Source organism: Lagopus leucura, unplaced genomic scaffold (genome assembly GCF_019238085.1).
Source record: "Lagopus leucura isolate 7727_CA_CO unplaced genomic scaffold, USGS_WTPT01 Super-Scaffold_100001, whole genome shotgun sequence".
In the NCBI taxonomy this organism is placed as follows: Eukaryota; Metazoa; Chordata; class Aves; order Galliformes; family Phasianidae; genus Lagopus; species Lagopus leucura.
This window is the reverse complement of record NW_024962262.1, coordinates 88,674,436-88,684,188: the sequence shown is the minus strand read 5'-3', so window position 1 is coordinate 88,684,188 and position 9,753 is coordinate 88,674,436.

The following is a 9,753-nucleotide window of genomic DNA, read 5'->3' as shown; positions in this document are numbered from 1 at the left end:
TTTATACTTAAATACTGAAATAAATAAATAACAGAATCCCATGCCGATGTTTTGCTTCGTAACCATAAAAGAATTTCTGCACTTTAAGTCTGAAAATTACTGCTAAATTCAACAGCTGATAGATGGATTGTTTTGAAGAGGTGGAGAGAATCTCCTATAGAGAGAGTGAGAGAGCATGAAAATAAATTAGAATTATTTATTTTAAAAGGGAGACTTAACAAACAGGGATGTTATGTGAAATGATATGAATACAGGGTGTAAATCGAAGGAGACTGTTTTTCTTGATGCAGGAAGTGTCTGGCCTCTCTCTCTGATGATATCCCAAAACTGATACACTGATACAAAAAACAAGGAGCCCAAGTGGAAGATGACAGACAATGCCATGGAGAAACAAGGGCAATCTGATTCAGCAATGGCAACAAGTGTCAGCCAAGAGGCCCAGTAATATGGCATATCTTACTTTACCCAGGGTATCAGATGAGTTTAATAGAGTTTAGACCCATTGGGTGCAAGGCCAGCCACAGGTATGTCTGTAACTCGGCTCTGGCAGACTTCAGAAATGGAGGTCCAACCTTGAAATCATCTAAGCAGTTACAGAAGGCAGAACTCTAGTGGGGCCTCTGTAGGTCATGGCAGTGAGCCATATGAAAGCAAACGCTGAACCCTAGCAGCCAAACTTCTAGGGGATGGCAGGGGGTGAGTGTCAGGCTGGCATGAAGCAGCATTCATGAGGGAACTTTTTGTAAATGAGTATTTTCTGTAGGAAATCGTAAGGAGATCATTTTGCTAGTGATTCCCAGTCATTGCTCTTCTACGAAGCCTTTTGACAGTGTATCACCTCACAAGTGTTTTTTGTTGTTGTTTTCTATACCAAAGTCTTAAATGTAAACATTAAACAGAATTTCCCTTCTACCTCTCTTGTTTACGTAGGCATTGACAATACTCCCTTACCCATTTATCTACCATTTCCAGTAAATATCAATCCACATTTTCTTCAGAGTTTAGTTAATGACAATCTGTGTAGTACTTAGCTCCAGGCAGTTTAAGATCCCTGAGATTTTCCATATCTCAGAAACAGTGATTATTGAGGACAGTTTTCAGATTCATCTATGAAGATTTACATTTAATAAACTCAGGCTGTATTTTATCCAGGGATAATATGCAGTGGAGGGAAAGACGCTAAATAAAGAGCAAGGTGCTAAAGCCCAAAACGATTCACTTGACTTCACAGTGGATGTGCAATTAACAGATTTATTTTTTTCTTCAAAATGATGTATATTAACCTATGACAGTAAGGAATTGATAGACATTCATCTAAACCACCATATTATGGCAAATACTTTTTACACACACACACACAGAAAACAGAAGAAAACACCATAAAATGGAAACATGTATGGATTAATAAAATGCATATTTTCGTCAAAGCTCTGAATTCATACCTCAAAATGAAATTTTGTTGCTATATTGACTGGGTTTGAGAATAAAAATAAGAAAATATGTCTGTAAGAAAATAAGAAAATAAGCAATAGTTGTTCAGGTGCATCTGACTTCTTCAAACACCCCAAGCTCCCCAAGTTCTTTCTACAACAACCATACATCAATTCAGTCTTTACGTTCAATAATTATTAATTTTCCTTATATTTTCTATGTTGAGAGACCACTTTTCCTCTTAAAGTCAACCCTTTGTAAAGGGTTTAGAAAGATGAAAAGGATTTTTCTTTTACAATCCAACTTCTATGTTAAAAATTTCAAGTTGTTTATCAGCAGATCACTTACACAGGCATCTCTTTTTTCACTGTTTCTTCATGCCTTTCCAATTTCTGGCACTAATCTCAAACCATTATATTGACACAGAAAAAATAAAAGATATAAATAAATAAATAAATAAAAGATTAAAAAAAAAAAAAAAAAGAAAAAAAAAAAAAAAAAAAAAACGGTTTGGAAACTGTTCAAAGTAGCACTAATTCCACCACAGGAACTCTTTATTTAGATTTAACAAGACACTTTCTGATTGTATGCAAAGAAATCTACGTTATACTTACTATACTATAATATTTTGCAGTTCTATCATCTTCAGAAGAAAACACACAGTAAAAAAGGATCTCCTAGTGAAGAGCTGTTTGCATAGTTTCATTTTTACCACCTCTGACACAAGAATCTCACCTAGCAAGTTGCACTGGAGGCCACACAGATTGCATTTTGCACTGTGTTTTGGGGTTTTTTTTCCACTTGTCTGAGCTTGACTAGCTCACACAGCTATTCACTGCAACATTTTCATTTTCTCTAATACAATGCTTTATCTAGATTCACCTTGTGTCCCTGTTCTTTCTGTTGTTGATTGGTATGATGTCCGGTTGTAGTATCAAGGCTCAAGGGTCTGTTACACTAGACATCGTACAAAGCCTCTGCCCTAGAGAACACACAAAATACAGCTGATGGGAAGAACCAGTGAGGTAACAGTTCCATTAGTATTTGTACTGTAGTGCTCTAATCAACATTAAGTTCTGCAACAAGTATACAGCTTGTGCTGTATATGGAGTAGGTTACTTAGAGAAAGTGTACCCTCTGGGTATACTTCGTTATTTACACTATCATTCTACTACCAGAAAGAAAGATTGAAAATCACTTCAACGAAGAGTAGTTATTGTAGCTTGGTTTCCAGTGAATGAAACAGTTCTTCATGTACTGTCCCACTGTAGCATTATCTTCAGAGAAATCTGTATAGAGGAAAACTGTCACTTTGGGTTTACATTAAAACTGATAATGCAGAAGAAGCAGTTTCTATTGTTCCTTTTCATAGAATCACCAAGGTTGGAAAACACGTCCAAGATCATCCATTCCATCTGTTCGCCTATCACCAATATTTCGCCTTAAACCACACCTTTAGGGTTGATGAGTCATCCACCTCCCTGGGCAGCCTGCTCCAGTGCCTAACTACTCTTTCATAGACTAATTTTTTCCTAATGTTCAATCTGAATCTCCCCTGACACAACTTGAGGCCATTCCCCCTACTCCTATCTCTAGTTACACTGGAGAAGAGATCACAGCTGACAAGAAAAGACTGCAGTTCTATCCAAAATGGACCATCAAGGTAAAGAGCAGAGGCTAAGTAGATTCCTATGGCACAGCTACGGCTCCTGTACCTTATACTGAGGCTGATGAACAATCCGGTAAGTTGTATCAGCTCTGCTTCATATGCAGATGGTTATAGATTAAAGTTGTGTCTATTTCCACAAAATTCAGGCAATTCAGATATTATCACAAGTACAAGATTATTTTTGTCTTTCTGAATCCTCATTGCGTTTTCATCTTCCTCTCAGAATGAATTAAGAAAATGAATGAAAAGACTTCTGTAATCAAAACTATCATTTTTCAGCAAGAAACAGAACCAAAGATTGTTCCTATATCAAATAAAATTGCAGACTACATATATATTTTTTTTCTAAGCAGGTGTCTCATCTTCTGGACATATCAATACCACAGGTTTGTGTGACTAGTTGTTCATAACACAGGAGACAAAAGGAACTTTAATTCATCCTGTCCTGGAATTTTGCCTCTAGCTCAAGTCAGTCTGTTTTAAAGGCCCATGATGATTTTTTCAGATCATTTTCTCTACCTCATGTATTCTACAGTAGTATCCTGAAGGTGATGATAAATCTGCTTTTGAAATAAATGACTTCAAGTCTCCTCTTAGGGATACTGGTATTTTTCTCATTTACTACCATCTCAAATAATTTTACTCCTTCTCTCCAAAAGAGCATTTTTCTGAAGTTTCCTGAGAGGTATTTTCCTCATAATTTGAAAATACTGCACCCTGGAGGAATAAAAATTAACCTCCAAGCAGTATTTATTTATTTATTTATTTATTTATTTATTACAGTTTTTCTAAGCTCTGCATCAGCCACCACCTGAAGCATATGCTGTGAATTCTCATCCCAGAATGCTAGCTGATACAGGTGACATGCCCGACTGCTGCTTTAAAAATAGAAAATAAGTGGATGAAAAATGAAAAGGTGTATTTATTTTTAATATGGCATTTTAAATGGCTGAAAAGAAATAAATGAATTCTGCAGTCATGGTGGTCCAGTTCAGTGGGAATACTCCCTTTCTTCTTTTTGTTTTCTTTTTGGAAATACTTTCACACATATCCCACTGCATGGGAGTAAAGGTTAATAGCTAGAATAGGATCCATTATCCATTAACTGCAAGTTGGTAGACTGCACGTCATATTCATCTGTTTTACTTCAAGATTGAAAGATAGAAAAAATAGTGAAAAAAGCTAATTTTATCCTCTGCAGCTTCATGAAGTACCACTTTTTTGTATTTATATGTGTGTGGATATATATATAAATATTTGTGCACAGGTATAAATATATAAAGCAACAAAGTGATAGATATTTTCCACAAAATGCATACTGACAAAGACACAAAAAACACAAGTTTCTTGCGAGCCCACTGGTTGAATCAGGTTGTATAGCTGAATGCTTTTAAATACTGGCTACTGATCAGAACTTATGAAGCAGAATATATATATACATGGCAACATTTCAAATAAGGCTTTTGATTGAAAATTTGTATTTTCCTTTTAAATACAAGGAGATAACTGTGTCTCCTTTGCTTTAAATTATACAGCTTACAATCCTGAGGAATGAAGCAGGTGTGTTTAAATTACTCACTGCATCCCCCAAAAATGATGTGTGTTTCAAGATGGCATTGACTGTGTCCTGCCTAAAGTGTTGATCAGGACTGGGGATTTTATACAGCATAAGAAGTCTGACTTTAGGTCCAGTACACAGGTCACAGATTGTGACAATAAGGTATTGGCAAAGAGAAGCATGGAAGTTACTAAAATATGAAATTTGGGAGGTGGCTACAAGAATTCCCAGATCTCCACACCCAGAAGACTAGTAAGAAAAACTTTCAAGTACACAACACCAAGCCCTTGTTAAGTTATCACCCAAGACAAGCATGAGGTCTTATAGAGGAGCCTTACCAAGGAAGAAAGGTCTGGAGCACAAGTCTTATGAGAGAACTGGGTGAGAGAACTGGGAATGCTTAGTCTGGAAAAGAGGGGAGAACTTAGGCTTGGAGGAGACCTTATCACTCTCTACAATTGCCTGAAAGGAGGTTGTGGGGAGGTGGGTATTAGCCTCTTCTCCCATGTAACCAGCAATAGGAGTAGAGGGATTGGCTTCAAGTTGCACCAAGGGAGATTCAGGTTGGAAAGATTTCTTCCCCAAAAGAGTAGTCGGGCACTGGAATAGGCTGCCCAGGGAGGTGGTTGAGTTGCTGTTCATAGAGATGTTCAAGAAGAGTTTAGATTTGTACTAAGAAAGATGGTTTACTGGGGAAATATTGGTGATAGGTGAACAGTTGGACTGGATGATCTTGGAAGTCTTTTCCAACCTTGGTGATTCTAAGAAAGCACGCAAAAAATATACCAGGCTGGGACCAATGTTTATAGCATTCTGGAGAAACAATGGAAGATAAGATGTAGACAAATCTACAAAAATTATCCCAGATAGTTTTAAATAAATCAATTTATACAATTAATGTAACTTCAAAATTACAGTGAAGAAGAGAGCATTCTGACCCTGTAGATGCAGAGGTGAAAATGTGCAGTGTCTTCAGATACATGTCCATACTGTTCTAAATTTATGCTCAGAGATCCAGAGGATCGACTGTATAATGCTTTAGCCAGATATCAAGTGTATTCAAAGCTGCACAGAGAACTGAAGAATGAATATTAGTATGATCCACAAAGCCTTGAAGAAACTATCTGATAGAAGCTCCATGGTGCTATGGCTTCGCTAATACAGGTGTCTGAGATAACTTGTTTAGAGAGAGTAACAAGAAATCTCATAATCAGTTTGTAACTTCAGTTTTGGTTCACAATGCAAGCATCTTTTGAAGATTTAATTGCAGTCTCACAAATACCACTTTTCATTTCATGTCCAGTTAAAATGATGCTGTGACAAGTAATTGCTAGTTTTAAAACTATATTTTTTGAAAGTTGTCACAAAAGTATGAAGGAAAAAGATTAAATATCAAGTTTGAATCAAAGGAAATGCATACTGATTTAACTTCTGTAAGGGGTCTAGAATATATATATGTCATGTCCCTTTAATTACACTGGATCTTGATCATTCTGTCTTCCTCTCCTGCCATTATTAGTCTGTTGCAGAAAAAAAACATTTTTAGTGAGGAATGTGTTTTTTTCAAAGTAATAAAGATATCACTCCAAGTTTTCTGTTGAGTCACTCCAATCTCTGTCAACAGATTTGCATCTGAATAGACACAGTGAACTTCCAAACTTTCTGATCGTATAAATATAAAAACCTGCAATAGAATTTCATAGGGCATGTCAATAAAGTTAAAATGACTGTATTTTGGAAAGTGAATTCACATACAACAAAGACTTTTGCCATAGATATTAAGTGTAACTGCAAGGTAATGTATTATTACAATGTGTTGAAAATACAGTACTGCAATTAACACATGCTTGCAAGAAATATGGAACAAAGTGTAGCTCAAATGAGATAAACAGAGATGAATTTTGATGAAAAATGAGTCTCAAGTTGTTAGGTCATATTTAGTGACCAAAAATCTAACAGGCTTTGTCATAAAAAAAACCAAAAAGATAAATTATAAATTAATTTTAAAAATTGTTACTGATTCACATCCTGAAGGGATTCGGGAAGCCATGACTGTGGGACTGTACTGTCTTCATTCATGTAGACCAGGCTGGAATTTACAGTCTCCATTTCACTTTTAATTACCACGAGAAATCCATTAAGCTCCTGTTCAAAACCAGTTTGTTGAAAAGACAAATCCCTACCCATTGCCCTCAGCAGAGACTCATGCAACAGCTCCACACAGAAAGTAAAGGCAGAACACAGTTGTTGAGGAACTTCTCTCAGAACTGTTTGGAGGAAATGCCTATGTAACTGCATCAAAGGGAAGCAAAGAGATTAAAGGAAAAATCCAAGGATGCAGCCAGAGCAAACACTGAGAAAATTCTTTCTACCTTTCTCCCTCCTCCCATAGTTTCCCTGTGGGACAGCTTTGAACAAAAGTACTACAAGAGAAGAGTTTGGAGCTCATGTTTGATGGTGTTTATGCTTATGGATATTGCACAAATTCTCTGTACATTTTCCCCTGGTTAGGTTTTACACTTCCCAAGGCTTTGCATTTTGTACATTCATTACAGAAAAAGCCACTGCAACATTAATCTTCTCCCCCAGCTGAAAGAACCAGTAAACAACTATTTCTGGCTGATACTTTGATCAAAACGCAAGCGTGTATAATGCTGCAAAAGTTTTTCACCATTGGTCTAAATATAAAAGCCACTTACATAAAGCAAGGCATTTAAAACCCATAGTCTCCAAAATGGCACACAAGAGAATATTTTCTTCTTTCAACATATTTAATTCCTGTTAGTGGTAATAGGAGCTGCACCAAAGGACAATATGCCTTCAAGATTAAACATATATTTGCCATCATGGCTAAAGATATCCATAAGTAATGTATGAAACAACTGTCAGTTCCTAGATCTCTTTCAGAGTGTAAATCCTTTCCCCTAGTATGGTTAAGGCATAGCTTCATGTGACTGCTTAAACAGAAAAGAATATGCCTAATCGGAGAAACTATGATGGTTTCTTATAAAATACAGGGGACACAATTTGTTTGGAATTTCCTTTCTACCTCAGAATTACGATTTTTCTACAACAGGAGATATAAAGCTCTACATGCAGATCACACGCACTGGTTATGTTATATTGGTTTCTTTTCACTGATTTAAAATTTTGGTAAAAGCCTTTGCTTTTTTCCCTCAGAGTACTTCTAAAAATAATAGGAATCACTATAAGAACAGCATGCTATTTCATCTCCTAAATATTTTTGTTACATAGAAAAAGAGTGTGAGGATACCTTCTCATGAATAAAAACATCAACAGGTTAGGAAATATGAATATTTTCAAAAATTATCTTAAAAATTCACAGGAATTCTCATGTCTTCAGTCACTCAACAGAACTTCCCATATCTTTCATTATTTGCTTTGGACAATGATATATAGGTATGAGCAAAGTAAATGAGGCAGAGTTTTGCTTCCACAGATCACATACATGTTTCTGTGACTGCATGATCCCTGTGTTCATCTCTGCGATGAAAATATCATATGGCTGAGGTTCTTTGGCATTTATTCTCAGTAATTTAGGTTGCTTGAGAGAAAACATACCTTCTGAGGGAATTCAGCACCCAGCAATTTGGTGGTCAGGATGAGGACACACAGGAGGGAGATGCTGTCTACTAGACATTAGGCAGAGCTGAGATTCAGCTGACTTTGTTTTGCAGTTTCATCTTTTCAATCTGGACCATTTTATGGGCCATTCCTCAAAAACATTTGTTTCTAGTTTTCTTTGATATCTGTAACTTCTTCCTCAATTTTGTTACAGCTTTATGATATTTTTTCACTTAATCTAAATCTCATATAATTTATTTGAAAGCAATTTTTTTTTGTGTGTATTGCTTCATCAGTAGAAATTGACAGATACAAATATTTTAATTGTCTAAACACTTAAATCTAAGTCTTATATTGCTCCATGTGAACAGACGAAATGGGCTTGAAATGTCTGTAATCCAACAAGTGGATTTTATTTTGAAGAAAATACCCCTATCTGGGGAAGGCTTTTAAAAATATCTAAATATTTTACATTAGATGTATGGAGATGGCAAACTGGGAAACAGTATCTGATTTTTCTTCTAATACAACCATTAGGGATCCACATATGTAGAGTAGTTATAACAGAAATTCCCTTCCTCCTTGACACCTAATGAACAAGACAAGCTCAACGGCCATTTGCTAATTATATTACAATTAGTCTATTAAATTACAATTAATCAGTTAAAAACTTCCAGTAAAACATGCAAAAATGAACAACAGTTTTTTAAAAATATAGGAAAAAAACCTACAAACTTGACCATATTAATTATAGAAGAAAAAAAAACCTCAAGAAAGCCACTCATATGGTGTCTTTTCACTCATGCCTTGTTATGTCAGGCAGTACATTTGCATTATAATCCATGCCAAGAGGACCTGAAATGACTGTGACATATAATTAGATTATGTAATCAAAAAGGCATTTAAGTTTGCTTTTGGACAACTTACTTTTGACAAAGAGTCACAATACTTCCAGTATTTCTTCTTCACGTCAAGGAGACTGTGCAGTGCTTGCTAAAATTTTTTTATAGCCTGTTTCTGGTTGTTCAGTATATGCCTACCTGCTACAATCTTACAACTTCGAAGTGAGAATAAAGCAGCCTATATATTCTTGTATGGTACACGGCAGGTGTAGCATTATTAAAGGTTTTAAATTGATCAAATTTGCCAAACAAAAAATAATAAAAAACAAAAAAATGCAAGCCATTGGTGTTATCTAGTGTTAATCTTATTGACCCTTATTTTGCTATGTCATTTAATGATAGTAGTAAGAGACAATAACAATACAACCAAATCAAACATTGTGATCAATAAGAAGGTTCAAGGAAAAGGAAAGATAGTGCATGAGGAATATTAGTTTATGTTTTATTAATTTTCTGTCATTATAATCTCTGAATCTGTTCACAGAGTTCAACTCATAAGATAGATATAGTGGGGAAAAAAATGTGTGATAGAAAAACAGTGACATATTTTGGGTCCAGTCTTATTTAACAATTCCATGAATGATCTGGATGAAGGGTTAGAGCGAGTC